The sequence below is a fragment of the Dysidea avara genome, chromosome 8 (genome assembly GCF_963678975.1).
Source record: "Dysidea avara chromosome 8, odDysAvar1.4, whole genome shotgun sequence".
Taxonomy (NCBI): domain Eukaryota; kingdom Metazoa; phylum Porifera; class Demospongiae; order Dictyoceratida; family Dysideidae; genus Dysidea; species Dysidea avara.
In genome coordinates, this window is record NC_089279.1 from 12,669,694 (window position 1) to 12,687,754 (window position 18,061).

Sequence of the window (18,061 nt, forward strand, 5' to 3'; positions counted from 1 at the left end):
AACCAGCCTCACCTTTCCTCCACGACAACCTGGTAGTATTAATAGTGCTTAAGACAACCTGAAATGCTTTTGTAAGTAAACTAGCAGCAGTACGTGCCATACATGTAAGTTAAACTAAGTGATTGATTGATATATTGTGGCATGTGCCTATTCATCCATATATGTATTAAGCATCACTAAAAGCAGTCCATATCTGTGATGTAGTGTGATCCTGTTAGCTCACCAACTATAGCACTGATTGCAATCAACAATACAAGTTACAGCATAGTCTACCCCCTTGATGCACAATAGTTTCAAAAGGAATTTAAATCATCCACACATTAATGGCCACACAAGAATTCAGATGGTCCTTGGAAGCACACAATGAACCATTTAGGACCAGCACCACTCTTGGTATTGCACTTTCCCTGTATAGCATTTTGTACATATCTCTTACATTGTTGGAAACCGTGCAGTCATCAAATTACCAGAGCCACTGACAATCTATACATAAATATAATAGCTATGATAGCTATGAACACTTGGCAGTGTGATGTAGATGCTGGGATCATAGTTTTGCTATAAAGCTGTGTCAATTGTAGCATTTTAAGCACCAGTACACAAATTTTCAGCTACATTGCACATCAATAAAAAGTACCGAAACAAGCGTGGAGTAGTGCACAATATTAAATCACAGTAAAACAATAAGAAGTGCTATATCTCTACTGTGCATTTCCATTATGGTATCTTGAGCACAGTAGGGATATAACACTTGTTATTGTTCTACTGTAATTTAATTTCATGCTCTACTCCATTACTTTTTATCAATGTGCTATGGTCCCTACTCTATAGTTGAAATTCCTAATAGTGTTTTGTGTACTTGTTTCTTAACTTTTTTATAAAATAGAATTATTATGACTGGTAAACCCACACATAGCCCATCAAAGAAGAAATGGCACCGCACACCCCAGCAATCTATTATTGTCTGAAAAGTGAATTATCCATTACAGTTCATGTGACCATATGCTTTATTGAATTAGATTTCCTCATCCACTAATATACTCAAAAAATTTCAGTGCAGGTGGATAAGCTTACATATATCACTAGAGAGCTACACTGATACCTCAAATGATTTGGAATGCAACTTTTTAGTCTCATATAACCATTTATAAACTCTGTTGACAACTTCTTATAGCACTAATGGAACAAACAGTCATTAATATGGTAAGGAAAATAATGACAATGGTGGTAATACAGGTGTAAATGGTCTTACATGAACAGAAATTAGCTATATCAATTGCAGATTGATAATTACTTCAAATGGAAATTCAAGATGAGTTATTATCTTGGACAGACCAGTCCAATGCATGAGCCGGCAAAGAGCAGAGATCAATACAATAACATAGATTGAAGACATTCTTTGGCAAATAAAAATGCACTATTCAAGGAATTATTCAACTACGTATGTCTCTCCTTAGCTACTTACATTTAATCACCTGAACCATGCACCTAGTGCTTAAATATAAAAAAGCTTGTGTCCACTGGTTAAGTCAGGGGTGGTGGAACAAGCTGAAGAGTGTGTGGGGTAACTTTGGTAATGAAAATTGCCAGTTGAAGGTTTTACCCATACAGATATGGATGCCACATCCAAGGAATTCTGCTATATAGTTCTGAGGCAGTACTTTGGGTGGCCATTGTCACTGTAAAAGATTAAGCCATTACTACTGCTACTTTCAGCTTTTAAGAAATACAAATGTGATTGTTCTATTTGCCCATGTGTAAAGAAAATGTGTAATCTATACTACACCTACAAAATAAACCACTCTAATAGAACAATCACTTTGACAGACGGAATTGTTACTGTGATGCTTTATCTTTAATGAATGAATAATTTTACAAACACATAGGCAATTTACACAGCAGTATTAGGGTATATGGCTTCCTAAATTACTGAATTATTTGTTTAGGCAATCACAAAAGATATAATATAGATAATTGTGACCAGATCAGTGAAAAGAGGACTTATAGTCTTTAGAAATGTTCAAGTTTGATTAATCATAACCCCTCATGCTTTTTACCTATCACCATGAAATTACATCAAACAATAGTGGTACATGTATAACATGACCAAATTTCAAGCTGGTGCCTTATTCACAAGTCAAGTTATAGGTTGCCAGGTACAGGCAATTGGAAAGTCTATAAGATCCCTTTCTGTAATGAACTTAATGTGTTGCTTCTTTTTAAGGTGCATGCAGTCTTGTCTTACTCCCCTTGTGGTAGTGCTGGGCAGTATGCTGGATACCACAGTATTGTCATCGAACCAAACTGGTTCAAAGGTATTCACTTTCACATGTCAGCCTCGTGATACCGGTTGCATTTTGGGTCCAGACAGCACTGGAGACAGAGTTGCAGGCATAGTGTTGCATGTAGTTTTGTATATATAGTGTTGTTATGTATATGTCTTTTGTGTACTCCAGTATGGAAGAACAGCTTTGCTGAGTACTGTGAGCTTAAATAAATACTCATACTTAATTACGCTCACACTCAACAAAGAGTGATAGTGCCTTTGAGGCCAAAACACTATAACAAAGTGCGTTTTTGTGGCTGAATCACAAACAAAACAACTTGTGTTTTGCTTGTGCCATCCCACTTGTATGCAGTTGTAGGCTGGTTATGTAATTGTAGTGTGTTACATGGCGTAGAAGTAATGAGTAATGAGTAAGGAGTTACATTTTTAGAGTAACGACCCCAACTCTGTCAGCTACCTATAAATACAACAAAAAAACATGACAAGACTATTATTAAGCTACAATCAAGCAACTCATCTATAACTGTTCAATTGGCACAATTAAAAGTAGTTGGTGAATGTAGTGACTACATTGACTGTTCCATTAGAATATGTGACCCAGTCTGCGAAACAGGGTCTTATAGCCTTTCCAAATTGTCAAGTTTGACTAATTGTAACTCCTCATCTTTTCAACCTATCACCTTCATATCATACCATAGTGCTATATTAAGGGTATACGGGACTAAATTTCAGGGTGATACCACATTCACAAGTCAAGTTACAGGTTGCCAAGTACATGCAATTGAAAAGGTTATAAGACCCCTTTTCGCAGACTGGGTCACATATTAGTTTGCTATGGTTTTTAACTACAAAGTCAAGGATTTAACAACTTTCTGGAAACCTCAGATATTCTCCTAGATCTTCTCCTGATTTAAAATTCCTTATAAAAGACAGTTGGTAGTAGTAGGAAGAAGACAACCCATCAAAATCATTGAACTGGATTTCACTATCTTATGTGATGAATTTGGCTTCTTTTCCCTTGGATGGTAGAGCATCTTGAATGAAACTTTTGGCCAACCCATTCACAAAAAAAAACTAGCCTTCATGGAAAGTACAGGCAACGTTTTACTCATTTCTACGTATGCATGGTTTGGTAGCCCAACAACACTTGAGATCAAACTCAAATTCTGGGAGTTTTGGGTGTCTTCTTTGGAAGAAAAATATGACCAATCACATAAGCTATTATTACAAAGCAACACATTTTCAAACCAAGGTTGGAATTAGTGATGGGGAATTAAGGGTAATATACTATATTAACCCCTCCAGTAACACTCTATCATAGTATATGAATGAGACAATCATGTCTTAATCTTCTAAACTCATCATCACTGTCTTCCCACGAAACATGAGACTGCCAGACCACTTCACACCCAGCCTGAAGGTTTGTACCTCCACAAGTCACATGTGTACTTCAACCATCACTATTTGTGTACGTAGGTTGAAATGTTACCTGACATTGCCCATGCTCCTTGTACTGTATCCAACTACGAGAGAATCATACCAGAGAACTTGAAAAGGTTTGCAATGAACTTGACAGCTATTAAAGACATAATGTAAATTGCTCTATCTACAATAATATAAAAGAAATCCATTACTAGATAAAAAGTAACCACACAAACTTAAGATGAATAAAAAAAATGAAAATTTAAAAGGAAATAGTATTGCTGAAAAAAATCCATGAAAACAAGAAGGGATCGCTGGGATGGTAATGTAAACCACTTTTGACTTGTATCAAAATGATGGAGCATTTATCTAAATTTATGATAGAGTCAAGTAAGATTTGTGGTTTACATTACCACCCCAGCGATCCCTTCTTGTTTCATAGCTTTTTCAATGACCCCTATTCTCCTTTTAAAATTATCAATTTTGATTCATCTAGTTTATAATAGTGTTCACCTACTGATGCTATTTTCTGTTTAAATATTGGTTGCAATTATTAACATTTTATGTGTATGCACCTTTTGCTGTGTACGACTTCTGTTTATAACTTGTAGTTTGCTAGTGCACCTTTTGTTGTAATGCCACTTCAAGCTGTTAGCCTGGTCTTTGCTAAATTAAAAGTTGGTAAGGGTGGGAGGGGTTTGGCCATTGTACCATGATTTTACAGATTTGAATTTGTCACCTTGCAATTGACTTCATCCTGAATTTGTTGCATTTGCAGTAGAATTCGTCACTTTTGCTTTTGCAATTAAATTGTAGTCTTGGCAACCAAATTTGGTGTGCTTGCAACAGAATTAGGTGCTTTTGCAGGAAATTTCTAATCAGTGAGTACCTGGCTGAAAGAATTATGCAACATAGTAGCAGAAACATATAATTATTGGCTAACAAGAATTTGCATATAGTAATTATGTATTTGTGTTTAGTACTTAAATTGTATATAATTGTGGTCATACACTAACAAGCCCAGAAAACTGGCTGTAAACTAGAGATGCACTGATAATCGGCTCCCTGATCGGATCGGTTTCCGATATGGCAATTTCTACCATATCGGTAATCAGCACAAATGCTCTATGAACCGTTATTATTACTGATAGTTTGTATCGCAAATACCATTATATGCAGTAGTAAAAAGCCTTCTTGCTCAGTACAAAAAATAGCAATCCCTTTTGCACTAAGCTACAAGAATCCATATGAGTGCATGCAAGCATGGTTGGGTTTTTTTTTGTATTCTTACCCAGGTCTGATACAGTATATCTGTAACACTAAGAATATAGAACTGCACCACATGATGAATAGTGCTAAGCGATAGTAAAAATTTTACTATCACGATAGTTACTCATTAAATATCGCGATAGTGAATACTATTCTGATAGTTTATGAAACACTTAGCTCTTAACAAAGTCTTAGTTGTATAGCTATGATTTGCATTGACATAGAAAGTTATTTTGCATGCTGAGGACATTTGTTAATTAACTGCGTGGGTAGCCGATGAATATGGACTTTTGGTAAAGCTTGTAAGAAAGCTGGTAATACCAACTGTAAAACAATATAGAAGGGTTGTTAATACCATTTTAATGTAGATCTGAGCATATTGAAATTAGCCATTGGGATTGCGAACTTAATAATTGTTTTTAAATCTGGAGATCGCACTCAAGTCAGGAACTACCGTCCAATCTCTTTACTGAGTAACACATCTAAAGTACTAGAAAGAATAATCTAGAACAAAATTACTAATCATATTGTATGTCAGATTAATCCAGCTCAGTTTGGTTTCTTACAAAACAGATCAACAGTTCAGCAACTTCTATCTTTTCTATCAAATGCTTTTAATGATTGCAATCAGCTTGATGTCATTTACTTAGACATTAGCAAGGCTTTCGACACAGTCTCCCACCCACATCTTCTCACCAAACTTTCTTCCTTTAACATAGGAGGTGAAGTTTGGTTGTGGTTTCAAGCTTACATTACCAATAGAAGACAATATATATCTATTAACAACAGTAATTCCTGTTTACTTCCGGTGGAATCTGGAGCAGTATATTGGGTCCCCTTTTATTTATCATATATATGAATAACATTCCAGATTCAGTGTTCTACAGTAATATCTATTTGTTTGCTGATGACACCAAATGTTTTAAACGTATAATAGTACAAAATGACATGGATCTCTTGCAAAGTGATATAAACTGTCTGTTCAATTGGAGCTCAACAACCCACCTGTCATTTCATCCTTCTAAAAGTTGCTACCTGTCGTTTAACCAGAAATTTCCAACATCTTACACAATAAATGGAACCACTATCAATTCACTTCCAATACACAAGGATCTTGGAGTTTTAATTAGCAATAATCTAGAATGGAGTCCCTATCAAGATTTTGTCCTTACTAAAGCCTACAAAACACTAGGTCTTATCCGAAGAACTTTTAGCCAATCAGTTTCATCCTCAGTGAAAGTCAAACTGTACATCTCACTAGTAAGATCTCAAATCATGTATTGCTCACCAGTCTGGCATCCTCACCTTATGAAGGACATTACTAAGATCGAACAACTACAATGTAGAGCTACTAAATACATCCTCCAAGACTACATCTCTGATTACAAAACACGTTTAACAAAACTCCAACTACTTCCTTTAATGTATATATTAGAAATATCCGACATTATGTTTTTTATTAACAGCATCAAGAACCCCACCTCAAGTTTTAATATCAATTCCTATGTATCATTTTCAAACAGCGGAACAAGATCCTCTGCTCTAAAACTTAGGCACAATACATCTTTCACCAACAGACAACGTCACTTTTATTGTAATCGTATATGCAGACTATGGAACTCTTTACCAATCATTAACATGAATTTATCAACTTTTACCATCAAAAATCAAATAAAATCGTTCCTTTGGAAACATTTCATTGCCAACTTCAACCCCACTGATTCTCACAAACTGCATTATCTATGCCCCTGTATAAACAACTCCTTCATGAACTTTGAACATCTCTAGTCCTGATCACTACAATCAAGTAATTTTCATCCTGTAACTGCAAATTATGTAATTTATAGTTTATGTTAGGTGTAATTTGTAAGTTAAGTAATTATAAGTTTACTTAAAGTGTAATTATAAGTAATGTAGTTTGGGTACTGGCACAGGATGCCAGTATTCCATCAGTGTAACAACTCTTAAGTTATCTATGTCAACATGTCAATTCCCCTGTACCATATGCGGTGGAGATGGGGGGGGCCAGGGGGGCCATGGCCCCCCCACTTTTTTGGGACACTGTTTGCAAGAAAAGATCGAGATACTCTAATAGAACAGTCAGGATCTGGATACTCTAATAGAGTAGTCACAGTATTCAGAGAAGCAGTGTAGCAAATTACTTAGCTACGTATGTGTAGTTATAAATAAGGAGATATAATTGGTGGAGAGCAGCTATTGTTAGCAAGCTGTGACCTTTTTTTTTTTTATTGGTCTTCAACTCTCAGCTGGCCTGGCCCCCTCACTCTTTGGCCTGCTCCACCGCCCCTGCCCTGTACATCATTGTTGTTTACACTGTAAAGTTTTAAATAATAAATAAATAAAAATGCGAAATAAAATATACTGATTTTAGCGGAATTCCGCATACAAGTCTACCGACATGGTAAGTTCAAAAACGTACGAGAAACCCACTAAACGTTGGCTTAGGAACATGGTGTCTGTTTATGTAGGCCTACAGAAACTAGAACAAAGCTATTCTAAACTAAGTTTCTCACGCGGCACTTTCTCGAAGCGGCTTTCTACTTTGTCTTTAAACTGAATGGCCCGCTCGAGGGTAACAACTCTTCGTACAATTCCCTTAAATTACTGAAGTATTATTCATGTACACAATGTTCCAGGCTATTTTTTTGCTTAGACTAATTTGTTTAAGGTGAATTCCCATAGTCTTGGTAACGGGTGAATCCCACAATACATTACGCATTGGGCAAAATGACGAACCGGGTTCAGAAACAGTGCTGGGCCCACGTATCCGCTGCAGCTACAGTCTTGAAAATAAGGTGGAGTATTCCTTAGAGGTATGTGCATAATTAACAGATCGTTTTTTGTTGGTATCACTACGTAATGTTGTGGACGCTTCGAAAATGCACGAAAATCACTGTTTTTACACCATTTTACATACTTTTGGGGGCGTGTCTCTTTCAACATTAATGTATGGATTATTAACCAAATAAATTCAATATGGCTTATCATAACTATCACGATAGTAATATCTCTACTATCGCGATAACGATAGTGATTTATTATCGCGATATATCGCACTATCTATACTATTGCTCAGCCCTAATGATGAACTAAACAATCTGTTGTAAAGCCAGCTAATCTGGACAAGTCTTTGTGGGAGCATTAATTCAAATTTTTTGTGGTGCCAAATTGTCTGGGTAGTACAATAGAAGTCACGCCACCATAGATAACTAGGCATAGTTATGGTTAAAATTTCTGTTTTTTTTTCAATACTCAAGATGCAGTAGCTACACCTGTTTTACATTTTACAAAATATGCAAATATCAGATTGGTTAATTGGTATCAGCTCTGTAAGGTACAGATTAATCAGATATTGGTACAATTGAAAAATACTTATCAGTACATCTCTACTGTGAATATTTTAAACCTAATTAGAGAGCTTGAAATAACCAACTCCATCAAACTGCCGGGCTACTTTAACATAATTACTTTATAAAACACCACCTCATTCTTTACCAAACCAGACAAACTGTGATAAAGGTGCAGCACCCAGATGAAAAATGTTGTGAAATTAAAGATGGCAGCCAAGAAATGGCTGCGATGATGTTAATATTGATGATGATACATATAGTGGTTAAGCTTAAGGGTCAGTGGTTAAGTAAAAGCAAGGCTTGAGGAATTTAAGTGCATTGAGTTTTTGGTTCAAATCCATGCAAGGAATTTAATTTATTAACTGTTTTATTATAGAGTACTTCAATTATGTACACTTGCTCAGTTGTAGTCCATACATAGCTGTTGCACCAAGCACACGCAAAGCAAAACTTGTTAGTAGCATTTCACAAAATATGCTGTGGTGAAAATGTATACTGCAGTGCTGTTAATGATATCAGCATTAAAAATACTGTTTATGTTATTTTAATTATGAACTCCCTAACCCTAGCAATTGGCTAACAACTACTGTACTGGTATGTGCTGTTGGAGCAGCTTTGTATTGCTTTGTACAAGGAGATCTAACAGATGACGATAAACTACTAATGAACCCTTGGAATCAAATATTCATTATTTTATTGTTCATGTTTAGTGCTGTTATCATTTTGGTTGTTGTTATAAGTAAACTTGTATAGTAAGTTTTATTAACATTAAAAGGAACTTTTGTGCAAGTTTTTGTTTCCAGAACGATTTTGTTGGTTATTACTGTCATAGAACTGAAATTAAAGTACATTTTAACTAAAGACACTATAGGGAGCCCTAGAGATGTACTGATCTACTGATTTAGTATCAGATCGGTGCCAATCTGGACAATTTGAGTAAAATCGGTTGAACCGATTTTTTGTAGAAGCTACCAATTCAATACCAATCTTTCTAATCATCATGTCTTCAAAACATACTAGGTTTATTTTTCTGCTCCATTACAAAGTAACTACAGTGCATTTCATTTTTAGTTGTTTCTTTAACCAATTGCAAATGGTCAGATTGACCAATCAAAAACATATCACTTTACTTTAGGTTTGTGCCAATTAGACACCGGTCTATTGTGTCAGCATATATATAATTTTCAGCATAATAGGTACTTAGAAGCATCAAGCATAATAGGTATAATAATGATGAAGCCTTGTCGGTGGCTCTCTGTAAAAAATATTCTGGCCATGCAATAACTCTAAAACAGCAGGCAGGTAGCCATTCAACATGACTACTTTATGCATGTACACTAAGAAGGCATAAATTTTGAGAGCATGATTTTTTTAGCACTGCAGCATAGCATAACAGGTAAAATTAGACTGCCAATTATGATGGCATATTTTGAGTACACAAGAGGCTATCAAGCATAATGTCTGTATTAAGGATGATTTTCAATGGTTTTAATAAAGTGTGCTGCATGCTCTAGCAAGACAGCAAGTGTGAACACACAACACATTGCTCTATTTCATACCAAAATTATGCAATGCTGTTTTTCTTACTGTTTCTTAGCTGATAATATTCACTTTTGTAGAAATAAGATTGAATTACTCTAATAGAATAGTCACTTATTCTATTATAGCAGTCAGGAAATTGTAATAGATACTGATATTATTATTTTGAGCATAATAGCTATAGTTTAATTTATGGGCATTGCTCAAGTCTAGCTACTGAATTCAAAATGGTTGGGAATGTACGTAAGTATGATTGCAGTATGTGTACAGTTTGTCAGATTCATTTAGCACAGCAAACATTTATATGATATGCTAAACAAATAATTATTAACTGAGCCTTAATAAAAGTTGAGCAAGTGGACATCTCTACTGACAAGCTCTGTATACATGTAGCTATGTGTTCCCATAATTTGATTGATTTGCTGGTATGCAGTCACACTTCTCCGCATCTGCCAAGCAATGATAATGCCTACATTTTACCATCTCCATGTATCGTGCAGTTGTGTCTGCTGGTATGATGCATGTATATACATTTACTAGTCCAATCACCCATACAGGATCACAAACACATTGCTCTCTGTCACTCTTAATTATTGTTACACGTTTAGACTATATAGCTAACTTTACATATATGTGGCCAGATTTACAAAAAGGGGTCTTCCACACACATCCAATTCTGTGAATTTGGAACACCATAACGTAGTTTTCAAAGCACATACAAACCTCAAATTTTCTTCACCAATCAATCTATGTTGGTTCTCACTACAGACCAAATTTCAAGCCAATAGGTTATTATAATCTTAAGTTATGAATTGTCAAAGTTGGTAAATTGGATGTGTGTGGAAGACCCCTTTTTGCAAATCCGGTCCCATATTTTGATGATTAAAGAGAAACTTGTATAAATGTATATAGTCACGAATACCAAGTGGAGTACAGTGAAACCTGTGTATTAAGGACAACTTGGGACTGACCTGGTTATCAAGGTACAGTATCATGATTTTCCAGGTCAGTATACATGCTAAGTGATACTTTAGGACCATTACCAATTAAATGTCCAGATTATGCAGGTGTCCTCATTTTCAAGTGTCCTGATTAGCAGGTTCCACTGTAGCTATAGCTAATAGTTTTCAGTGGAACGCATGCACACCCCCCAGTTACTGATCATGAAATTACTATAGCTAGCTGTTTTGCTTGCATCTCTAACTGATGTGGTGAATGACTGCAGGCATTAATATGCAATTATTTCTACTGTTGCATTCTATGTATTGTTTCAAGTTATATTGCTGGGACCATCAGTTCTATGCATACATAATTTTTACTGATGACACAGCTATCCCAGAAGGTTGTTGTAATCATTTCTAGCAACATGACGTTGGCAGTATTGGTTAGGTATAACCAAACCCAAGAGTGTCTTCAGTATATGATAAGACCTGCTACTAAATTTTGTAAAAGATTTTCATTCAAATGAATTAAGACACTAAAACTGTTGCACTTTGACAGCAAGTGCCCATTTACTTCAGCAATAACATTGGTTGATGAGCTCTGAGGTTCTAAAATGACAACTAAGGTCAAGTCCTTCATTTCTGATGCCTTCAAACAAGTATAACTCAATAATGGCTAAGGCTGCACTGAAAACACAAATGGGCAAAATTGATCTCGCTGGATCACTTTATCCAAGATTAATGGAGGTTAAAAAAGATAGCAAAGTGGTTAAAATAACTAACATGGGTAGTGATAAATAGTTTAGTTAAATCAACCTTAGATGGTTGAATTTACCAACAGCATCACTTGTTGAATATCAAAGAGAGTGGTTAGTGTGACTATTACAGGTCTTGTTATACTACTGTAAGGTTGAAGTGACAAAACAAAATTCAATTTGACAATTGTGCAGCTGCAGCTGCTAAATCAACTACTATTTAGTCATTTTGTCCAAACAAGTATATTGATCAATTGTTCAGTAAGCAACGATGTCTTTCCTTAGCATCATGGCCATTGCAGCCACCTCCATAAGCAATTAATTGTTGCCATTATTGTTCTCAAGACCACTATGATCTTTGGTTTCATGAGCCATGTACTATGATAGGATTAGACACACCTTCACACTGAAGGAGTCAAAACACTTGTACTTTTGGAAAAGGCCATGATAGCAATCTGTTAAATTCAATCAGTACATTATATGCACCATAAAAATGAGGTGTTAATAATAATTAGTGTTGTTTTACGTAGTTCATAACTAAAAGTAGGGCTTTTACTTATCTGAAACTAAAACTTAAGTTTTTCTGATTTGTCAAAAGACTAAAATTAAAAATGCATCAATTTTTACACGGAAAATTATACTAAAACTAAATATATCCTTTAATGTTTACAAATAATTGAAACTAAAACTTAAAGTACTTGCCAAGTACACAAATAATTAAAACTAAAGCTAAAACACTGGGCGAAAAGTTCCATGTCAGCTTGTAGGTAATGAGTATAAAATGTGGCTGAAATTTGTCATTTCAGCCACATTTCATACTTAGGAAAATTAGTAGATTTCAGTGCGGTGGATACAGAGGATAGAGAAAGATTTACTGCATCTAGAATGGTGCTGGAAATGAGGCAGTGAAGAAATGTACATTTTAACACTATGAAATGCATACAGGATGTAAAAAATCCTGTAGCTGAAATCAACATTTTCTATATTGTGTGTCTGCTTTATACTGCGCGAGTAACATAGCTAGCAATGTCTCGCTCCTATGTTGCATTTATTACCCACAATACGTATTTCATTATAAGTAAAAAAGCACATCATTTGTACAGCAACTATAATAATTTTCAGTTCACAAATTGAAGTTCTTGACACCTTCAGGATTCTTTTCTTCTGAGGGATGTTACATCGCTAAAATTAATCTAGATTTGCTCTTTTACTTCTGTCCATTGAGTGCAGCTTTCTTCTCATAATCTGTTTCATCACTAGTTATATAGTTCTTATAGGTAGCATCTGTAAAAATTTTGTTACAATAAAATATTGCTATGGAAATTTTTTCTGTGGCAAACCTTGAATTAATGTGTACTATTCCTGGTACAGTGTCATTCATAGCTTTCACAAGATCCAGCCATGATCACAAGTTTCTCCACTGCCAAACTTCAATACACCACAAAATACTCATTTCCAAGAACTATAGCAGAACTTACTATGTGATTTCATCTACAGTACTACCACAATACATCATCAGCAGTCCAAGTTTTGAAAGTATCAGTAACTACTTTTGTCACTTCCTTTGACAACTTTACGTAGCTAGGTGATGTTGATGGCGGATCCCACTGCCATGCAAAGGTAGATAGAAAATTAATAGCGAATCATGAATTAGTCACATCTTCTTACCTCACAATTGCTACAAATGCAGCTCTTCCTATATGTCTTTCTGCAAAGTTGCCCATGTCAGGGTAGCTTGCACTTGCAGTCATCTATAAAGTAGACTTAACCAATTCACTGTGAGGTAGTTGCACTAGAGATGATGAGTGCTTGTGGAATGTATCCAGTTGACTCTCAACCCGGGGGGGTGTTATCCTCTACTCCTTTTGCCAGCAAGCAACATGTGATTTTGTAGCTGCCTAGCACTGTAGCTAGCTACTGTAGCAAAGGTACAATTGTGGCGTCGCTAAAATCTGGCAGAAAAGGATGGAAGAAGTGATATCTGCGAACAATCATAAATGCTGTGACAGCCTTTATAGCCATGCCTGCAGGTAAGTCTGCCATGAAGCACAAGCACTGTTCTAGTTCTGGATGACAACAAGCTGCATCATAGCTAGAGCCTCGTTAACTGCAAACAATCGGAAGAAACATGCAGCAAAGGTGATTGTGTGCAATCTGTGCATGCATGCATGCTGTTGGTATATATATCTAATCCAAAACAGCCAAGCTGTAAAAAAGAGTGCGGCCCTCAGAAAGGCTATGGTGAAAAAAGATGTGAAATCCAAGGTGGCGGCCAAGAAATGGCTGTGATGGTAGGTTAATGGTAAAAATTTTAATAACAACAATTCAGGTGAATTTGGTGCCGCTTGGTCTTGGCACAAAATTTGCCTGAATTGTCGTTATTAAAATTTTTACCATTACCCTACCATCACAGCCATTTCTTGGCCACCACCTTGGATTTCACATCTTTTTTCACCATAGCCTTTCTCAGGGCCGCACTCTTTTTTTACAGCTTGGCTGTTTTGGATTAGATTTCACTTCTTTTTGTATTTGTATACCCCAAAGCCGGCCTATGGCCAGCTTTAGGGCTTTTTAACGTATCATTTTTTGTTTACCACAGGAAGAAGAAAAGATGAAGCAGGGTGATTTCTTTGTAGTTGAACTCTCTACAAGGTGATCCTTCTAGCTGATCTCTCTACTGGATGACTTGTTTGTAGCTGAACTATCTACAAGGTAACTTCTTCTAGCTGATCTTTCTACAGGGTGATTTGTTTGCAGCTGAACTCTCTACATGGTAGTTTCTTTGTAGCTGAACTCTCTACAGTGTAATTCTTCTAGCTGATCTCTCTACAGGATGACTTCTTTCTAGCTGAACTCTTTACAGGTGATTTGTTTGCAGCTGAACTCTCTTACATGGTGGTTTCTTTGTAGCTGAACTCTCTACAAGGTAACTTCTTCTAGCTGATCTCTCTATGGGGCAATTTGTTTGTAGCTGAACTCTCACATGATTGTTTCTTTGAAGCTGAACTCTCTACAAGATGATTTCTTCTAGCCGATCTTTCTACAGGGTGATTTGTTTGTAGCTGAACTCTCTACAAGGAAACTTCTTCTAGCCGATCTCTCTACAGGGAGATTTGTTTGTAGCTGAACTCTCTACAGGTGATTTGTTTGCGGCTGAAATCTCTACATGATGATTTCTTTGTAGCTGAACTCTCTACAAGGTAACTTTTTCTAGCTGATCTCTCTACAGGGCGATTTCTTTGTAGCTGAACTCTACAAGGTGATTTCTTCTAGCTGAACTATCTCTTTCCATAGTTGAACTCCCTACAAGGTAACTTCTTCTAGCTGATCTCTCTACAGGGTGAATTGTTTGTAGCTGATCTCTCTACAGGGTGATTTGTTTGTAGCTGATCTCTATACAGGTTACTTGTTTCTAACTGATCTCTTGAATTCTGTTCAGGGTGACTGCTCTATTAGGATGACTGCTTTATTAGAGTATCTCGATCTCGCACTTGCTACACCAAGTTGGATTTCGTGTTATAACTCCGTGGCTTTAAGTCTGATTCTTCTACACCTTTTTTTTTTTTTTTTTTTTTTTTTAAATGATATTTAATCAGGGAAAATAGCGTCAGCCAAAGAAAGCTGTTTTTCAGCTATGCCCTGAGAGCACAACAAAAAAAAAATACAATACAATATAAGTACATACATACACAACAAAACAGAATTACATTGTACAAAATAATGTTTTAAAACCATTCACAGTTTTAGCACTGTATAGTGCTTTAGGTAATCTGTTCCATATGGCCGTACCCCTGTACGCCAAAGACTGTTTTCCATAATTAGTTCTAACACTTGGAACAAATAATCGGTGTAAATTTCTACCAGAGCGACCAGTAACATCCACAGCATATGAAAAAATCCCATGTAAATAAGGAGGGGAAATCTTGTTGAGAATTTTAAAAACCTGTACAGCTGTGTGAAAAGTACGCCTTTCAGTTAAAGATTATCGGAAGTTAAAGTTATCAGAGGAATGGAAAGATGATGTAAACTTAGAATGGAGTCTTTCCAAACGACGAGTACTACTAGAATTTGATGGTAACCACACAGTATCACAATAATCCAACACCGGTAAAATATAAGCTTGATATAGCAACTGCAGAACTCTAGAGGAAGCCGGCCTAACCCGATTCATAGCAAAAAGTTTCCTTCTAACTCTACCAAGAACATAATCCACATGAACCTGCCAAGTGCGATGCCGATCAAAATATACACCCAAATACTTAGTAGAACAAACTTGCTTCAAGATAGCACCATCCAACATTATTGTGAGATTCAGCCCTCCAGTTCTCTGGCGGGAACCAATGAGCATACATAATGATTTAATCACGTTCAATTTGAGTCTATTAACAACCAGCCAAGTGGAAACATTCTCTACATCTGCTTGAAGGGTTTTTTCCACAACAGAAAGGTCACCATGGCTAAAGTGAAGCTCCGTATCATCTGCATACACCATTGAAGAACCTTTCTAAGATGATTACTGCATCTGTACAGCGAATTTCAAAGCATTACCCCAAGCGGTTTATCTGGTAGGCGTGGCAAGTAGTCATTTTTTATTAGCTAATCTCGGTTGCATAATTGTTACACACTGTTGGTTTTTTCGTTGTATCTTCCTGATTTTTAGCTTGATTTCTTCCAAACCACAAATGGTTTGAGGTTCAATAGTTAACCTATTCACCCACCGATTTTCAGCTTCTTCCCATACGCAGTTTACCCTGTAGGCGTGACAACATATTGGTGTTATTTTTCGTGAATAATCGCTCATAACTCTTTGCCTGTTTATGGTATTCCAGCCAAAGTTGGTACCGATATGCGCCTTTATATCCCCCTTCTGTGTTATAAATTACAAGGCAATCGGATATGGCGTTCGCGTTTTATAGCAGTTTTTGTAAGTGTGCGACAAGAGGAAGAAAAATAAAAAGAAAAAAAACGAAGAAACTAAGTCAATTTTTGAAGTCGCATATCTCGGGAACGCGTGAAGCGATTTCGCTCAAATTTGGAATGTGGAGTACTGAAGTTGGAGGGAGTGTCCACAGCAAAAATCGTCTTGTTTCATCAAGGCAGCACAGAGCTACGGAGGTGTGAAAATTGCGTTTTCTTTCTTCCTGTCAATATACTCACTACCATGTGTCTTGATATATATGAGCACGAAAGAGCAGTGATCTCATCCATGCACAGCCATATTAGCTAGTGCGGTGGATGCACTGTGGCTAATTAGATTGTCCACACTGAATTAGTAAAAATATTCATGTACTTGAATGCATTCCTGTCAACTTCTTAGTCAGGCTTAGGCTACACCAACAAAGCAAAACCCAACGCACACACACACACACACACACACACACACACACACACACACACACACACACACACACGCACACACAAACAAACACACAAAGGCAATACCTTCAGCTACCACTTGCCTACCTGACTGGGACATATGTGAGCTAGCTACTCATGTAGGCTGGTGCTAAGAGTCATCGTAAGCATAATCCTTTGAGGGCAGGACTAGTATTATACATAACTCACAGAAAGGTGTACCATACAGTATCTCATGTGAATGTGTGGGCATGGCAGCCCAATTAAGTTTCACCTGTACTTTCACCCACTACATATGTTATATCGGAGCTATGGATGGTCTGCCTCCCCAGTTGTCACCAGGTTGCCATTTACACACACACACACACACACACACACACACACACACACATGCACACACTAGCTACTACACTACATTAAATTTTCCATGTATCAAAGCACTGATTGTGCCTACCAAAGGTAATGGATTTGATAGTGACAGACTGTTAGCAGCTACATAATTTTTTGTTGTTGTGATTTATAATGTCTGTATAGGCCATGCTTGTATGCGTGCATGAGTCAAAAGCAATAGCAAAGTATAAGTCCTTTCAACTATTGGCACACAGACTAACAGCTGTTGCTTCAAGCCACTAAAATGAATACAACCATTAACACTAATGAAATAAAGTGCTGTGGTGGATTCCCAGTATGCAAATTCATAGAGTAGATTTCTGCACTACACATCACTGCCTGCTTCACACATCACTACCTGCTTCACACATCACTGTGCTGATTATTGTGAAAACTTGGCACTTTTAAGTTAGTTTTAACATGTGTAAAGCTAGCTACCACTATTAGCAGGACACAATGTGCATAGATGCCGGAATTGCATTCCATCTTAAGAACCTCTGTGATTGAAACTTACCTTGCTACATGCTAATGCATGTTTCAAAATGTCTGTAGGCCATGCTTACATGCATGAATAGCAAAGTATATAAGTCCTCCAAGCATTGGCGACACAAAGACACTAACAGCTGTTACTTTAAGCCACTAAATGGATATAACCACTAATGAAATAATATGCTGTGGTGGATTCCCAGTATGGAAATTCATAAAGTAGATTACTAAGCTACACTTCACTGC

The 18,061-nt window shown here is 36.6% G+C and overlaps 1 long non-coding RNA gene across 1 annotated transcript; it reads right to left on the reverse strand.

The window, feature by feature from the left end:
* Positions 1-12,646: 12,646 nt before the first annotated feature.
* Positions 12,647-13,726, reverse strand: LOC136265088 (uncharacterized). The gene is made up of 4 exons (XR_010705391.1): positions 13,253-13,726; positions 13,063-13,191; positions 12,925-13,012; positions 12,647-12,868 (listed from the first exon to the last, which is right to left on the reverse strand). It is a non-coding gene; the product is annotated as an uncharacterized lncRNA (long non-coding RNA).
* Positions 13,727-18,061: the final 4,335 nt, after the last annotated feature.